Genomic DNA, 6000 nt, shown 5'->3' with positions numbered 1-6000 from the left:
TTTCTGTGGATGCAGGTTTATAGCTTCACTTCGAAATCGGCCGAATTCTTCCAACTGATGAATACGGAGAAGGAGAAAACTATCTCCAAAGCCGGTGATTTCATTGAAAACAAGAAGCATTTCATATCTTTATGCCAAGATGCTTGTGAATGTGTTTGCTTATTTCAAGTCATTCCCCAATACATGAAGTTTACAAAGTGCCTGACCAGATTCAAAGGTGGATCAAAAAAAAAGAATCTTAGCGAAGATTTCACGATTTCTATAGAAGACGCTATTTGCATTGCGTTATCAAAGCAAGATGATTATTGTCGATCAAGACAATGCATTACCTCAGAAGAGACAGCTATGCAATTATTATTTTTATCATTATCGATCAAGTCGATATATTATTTGGAGGTCGTCTTGCCGTTACTATTCACGGGGGCAATATAAATAATCATGCATGACGAGAAGATTTCATGCCTCGTCGAAATTTATACATCGCGAGAAGAATTTATGCCTCGCTGGAATTCATGCATCGCGGAATCATGCATCGCGAGTCAATAATCATGCATGACGAGAAGATTTCATGCCTCGTCGAAATTTATACATCGCGAGAAGAATTTATGCCTCGCTGGAATTCATGCATCGCGGAATCATGCATCGCGGAAATCATGCATCGCGAGTCAATAATCATGCATGACGAGAAGATTTCATGCCTCGTCGAAATCTATACATCGCGAGAAGAATTTATGCCTCGCTGAAATTCATGCATCGCGGAATCATGCATCGCGGAAATCATGCATCGCGAGTCAATAATTATGCATGACGAGAAGATTTCATGCCTCGTCGAAATTTATACATCACGAGAAGAATTTATGCCTCGCTGGAATTCATGCATCGCGAGTCAATAATCATGCATGACGAGAAGATTTCATGCCTCGTCGAAATTTATACATCGCGAGAAGAATTTATGCCTCGCTGGAATTCATGCATCGCGGAAATCATGCATCGCGAGTCAATAATCATGCATGACGAGAAGATTTCATGCCTCGTCGAAATTTATACATCGCGAGAAGAATTTATGCCTCGCTGGAATTCATGCATCGCGGAATCATGCATCGCGGAAATCATGCATCGCGAGTCAATAATCATGCATGACGAGAAGATTTCATGCCTCGTCGAAATTTATACATCGCGAGAAGAATTTATGCCTCGCTGGAATTCATGCATCGCGGAATCATGCATCGCGAGTCAATAATCATGCATGACGAGAAGATTTCATGCCTCGTCAAAATTTATACATCACGAGAAGAATTTATGCCTCGCTGGAATTCATGCATTGCGGAATCATGCATCGCGGAAATCATGCATCGCGAGTCAATAATTATGCACGACGAGAAGATTTCATGCCTCGTCAAAATTTATGCACGACGAGAAGAATTCATGCCTCGTCAAAATTTGCACATCGCAAGAAGATTTTATTCTTCGCTGAAAGTTATGCATCGCGAGAAGATTCATATCTCGCAGGAATTTACGTATCGCGGGAAGATATTCATGACCCGCAAGAAGACGTACTTGGATAAAGAAAGAGCAATACTTATCCATTGGCCTCGACTGCATTATGTTATTTCTTATAAAAATAAACATCATGGAGAGCATCGAAGATGACAACAAAAGAAACATCAATATCGCATCAGCATTTATTTATTTATTTCGACATCAAGTATGGAATACATTGAAGATGATATTGCAAAACACAAGGCATAAGCTTTATTTGCTGGACGTCAGACCGATCGAGTCGACGTCGAACATGGAGGAGAACAATGAAGTGTCGACATGATAAAAGACACTGTCTCCCATCTTAATTGCATTTTTTTAAGCTGACGAGTTTTATCTCAGTCTTTGTCGAGAGCATCCAAAAGGATGAATTCTCCAAAAATCACAGGTGCGGACGACATCAAAAAGGATGCAGCACAACGTGGAACTTTTTCTTAGCAGCGAACTGGGACACAATCCAAAGAGGAGTGTCAAACTCTTAGGACGCGAGCAGAGGAGCGACTTCCACCACGATCGAACCACCCCTCTCGAGGCATACGGGTTTTCTCTAGTTCTGTCAGTTTCTGTCTCGCTTCCGAAAGTTTTGTTTTATCGGAAGCAAGTTTCCAATCTGAGTGACAATACGCCAAAAGATTTGGAAATTATGTCTGTGTAAGTTCTTAATTATGGGTGTGAAGCGCGCCACATTCATGGCTAAGAGGTTACAAGCCTCTTTTTCATACTCGTTTAATGTGTCACTCGTCCAAAACCGAAGGTTAGCTAGCATAATAGTTTTCCTTTTCCAACGATCGAGTCGAACTACACACAGCCTGATTCCGAAGGTTTAAGGGTATGTAGGCGGATTCAATATTGAAAACTCGGCTGTATTCCAACATTCGCTCTCGAATTCTATTCTCGAGCATTTCGATACCTTCATAATTCGGTGTCGAGGTGGCTTTTGATTCTTTGAAATCGTGCGGTAAATCAAGCTTATCGAACTACAAGTGGCCTGAATTCTCATATATCTTGAGATATGTAGGAGACCCGTTTGCAAGGGTTCGGCCATAATTCCTAAACTCTTTGTCAAATCCTTCTTCCTAAAGGCGAATGGAGTTGGTCAAAATTGGTTCGGTCAACTTCATTTTCCTCGAGTTGCTTGCATCCACCCAAGTAAAATGAGGGACAGTTGTTGACACCCAATTTTTGACCCGTGTTGGTATAAATTAATTATCGAACTTCGTGAGTTTTAAATTATTTAAAGTTAGTTGGCTTTATAAATCTTGCGAAAATAAGATAGATGTGTATATATATACATATAGGTATATACATATATGTATATGTATATGTGTGTATCTTAAGGCTTCCCTTCCTCCAGCCCATTTCCCTTTTGTTTATTTTCAGCCCACCCCATTTCTCTTCCCCTTTTCCAGCCCAACGCCCAGGCCCAATCTCCCTTTCTTCAGCAGCCCACCCTTTCAAGCAACCCAAACAATTCTCAGGCCCAATGTTTTTAATCCAAACATCCCTAACAACAAATTCTCAGGCCCAAACATCCCAACCCATTAATTTAAAATACCCGCCCATCCCTTCGACCCGCCACCCGACCCGACCCAGACAACCCTTTCCCTTTCTTCTTCCTTTCACGCAATTCCCAGAATCAGAAACCCAAATAATTCCCCAGAAATCACGCGTTTTTCAGAGAAAGAAAAAACGCCAGCAGACCCCGTCGCGTCTCTCCCCGCGTCTCCCTCACGTCCTCTCTCCTCTCCTTCCCTCTCTCCCGCGTCTCCCCCACGCTCGCTCTCTCCTTCCCCTCTCGACAGAACCCAGAAAAACAGACGTCATTTCCTGCAAACGCCAACAACCCCACGTTCTTCTCCTTTCCCCCTTCATTTCGCGACTCGCCAACAACCCCGCAGAGACCCATACCCTGCCGCTGTCGAGCAGGTCTGCAACACGCAAGTCGTCGCTGTCGAACAGGCCTGCAACATGCAATGTCGACCATGTGGGTTTGACCCAAGGGAATTTCGAATTTCGAATTCAAATAGAGGCCTAGCGTCCCTCTCTAAAGGGGTCCATTTTTTTTCAGTCATCGGAGAGGGGGAGATTTTTTTTGGAAAAAACTATTGGGTCGTTCTGTTGTTTTTCTTGGGGGTTTGGAAAACTTTCTGGTTCCTTATTGTAGAAAGATAGTTGGAAATTGTTTGGGAAAGCGGAGAAATTTTCTGTTTCGCTGTCGATTTCGTAAGAACAGAGAGAGGTGAGAGTCTAAAGCAGCCTTGCGTTTCAGTCTCGACCACGACATCGCCTTCCCGTTCCGGCGACGCCAGTCCCTTCGGGCGTCTGTTCGAGATACCAAGTTCGCGTGGTGGAAGATCGTCCTCTTTCAAACTCGTTTTCCCCCGGTATCGCTGCCCCCGAAGAGGTAAATTATTTCATCTTCATACGTTTTCCTCTTTCACGTGTATTTGTTGACTGATATGGAAAGCGTTTAGTTGTTGTTGCTTGTGGGAATTCTGGTTTGCTTCCCGCCTAATCGTTAAATATTGTAAAGTTTGATTCTCTCTGCTGATTTGAATTCATTGTTTAGCTGTTAAGTTTTCAAATGGGTCCTTCTTTCTGCTTGCATTCTGTCTCAAACATTGGATGCAATGCAACGAATGCCTACGGGTTTCTCTATTTCGACTCTGTTTTGGCCCATTTGTTTTGATTTTAGGTTCTTCTTCGATTGAGTATCTTCGCTTCAACACTGTTAGACTGATTGTAGGCGGCGTGATGGTCGTTTTGATCGATACAGATATTGGTTCTTGTGGTGATATTTGGCTATGAAGGTGCCTATTAGGATTAGTTGTGGTTTGTTCGTCGGGTAGTTGTGTATTTGCTTGTCTCGAGTATCGTAGTAAGGGTAACAGGTTTATATCTTTGAGCTCTCTTCTCCTGAAATTTGTTTTCTTTTCTAAACTTGTTCAAGTATATGGTTCTTGAATACATGATGGCTGCTTATCCTCTCCATTGTCTTTATTTCCAAAATTGTTACTTCGCTTGGATAATCTGTCTTGTTAGGAGTCTTGAATGAACGTTTCATTTTTTGTGTGCCACGTTGGTTATCTGAAACTTTTCTGGAAATCTGTGGTTTGAAAGGCCGTCTTCATCTCGCAGTCGCCATTTGTATTTGGCTGGCTTAATCGGTAGTCATGTGGTAAGTTAATGGAGTTGTCTTCTTGTCTAGTCTGCTTGATGTTGGATGGTATCGCTTCATATGTTGAAATCCCTCTTAAAGTTAAATGAGGGATGTTCAAGTGTTTTAAGCATAAATGATTAGCTGATATTTAACCATGTGACGCATTTCAATAGTATTTCACTACTTGTTTCTGGCTAAGTTTTTCTTTAAATGCGATTTGGAGTTATCAACAATTTCGTGTGAAGGTTTCTCTACGCTTGGTTTTGCAGCACAGTTTATGTATCGTTTTATGGTGTCACTTAGGTTGAAACGATCTATATAGCTTTAAATACCATTAAAGTTGTTGGAGGTTGGTTTTGCTATTCTTGTGAATATTTGATTAGTATTACGTGTTAAAGAAGCCCTTGTTGTGTTTGTGAATTTGTTTATTTTAGTTATTATTTTTAAAATGTCAATTCTCATTTCATTTGTTTTTGTGGCATGTGAAAACTCCTCTCGAGTCCATTGCGGGACTCCATTCTTTCTCTATGCATTCGGAAGAGCCGTAAAGGCTCGAAACTCTCTTTATTCGAGTCAAGCCATCAGGATAGACATGCCAAGCGAATGCCTTGAAGATTGAAGAACTTGAAGAAGGCGGATTAGAAGATTATTTATTCGTTATTATGTTGTATTCATTTCGGGCATAAGCCCTTGTCCTTTTTATTTCTCTCGAGAGTATTTTGTATGTTTAGATTAGGACAGGCACAAAAATGGGTCAAATACCCAAAGGCAGCTAGGGTCCAAGATTCGGTCAAGGCGAACAGAACCCGAAGACTTGGACCGAAATCTCTCTCTCTCTCTCCCTCTCTCTTTACCATTTTGCTTTTCGTGTTTGTTGAATGACGTATAGTTTAGGGTTAGAAACTCCAAACCCCATCGAATGCGTTCCATTTTATCAAACTTAAAAAAAAAAAAAAATTAAAACGGAAGCTTAAAACAATAAATATTGCAAAAAAAAAAAATTGTTTAAATGAAATAATCTTAACTTCAAAACAAGAAATTCGCAAAAGGTTAAAAAGTAGTCAAATAAGTTAATCGCCGGAAAACCGTGTTTAACGGAGTGTCTTAGGTGCCTTACACCTTCCTAAGACACTAATAAGAATCCCGAACGCTTAAAAAATGTTTCAAAACAATTGTTCTGTTTAGGTTGTTTAGAAACAAAGTTTTCTTGATTTTTCTTAAAAAATTAAGTGGCGACTCCTAAAAGTCGAAAATACCCTTTAAACAAACTCTTTTCGAAAATATCCTTTTTTCGATAAAAC

Source organism: Solanum lycopersicum, chromosome 3 (genome assembly GCF_036512215.1).
Source record: "Solanum lycopersicum chromosome 3, SLM_r2.1".
In the NCBI taxonomy this organism is placed as follows: domain Eukaryota; kingdom Viridiplantae; phylum Streptophyta; class Magnoliopsida; order Solanales; family Solanaceae; genus Solanum; species Solanum lycopersicum.
The sequence above is the reverse complement of the archived record's forward strand: the minus strand, read 5'-3'. Positions refer to the sequence as shown.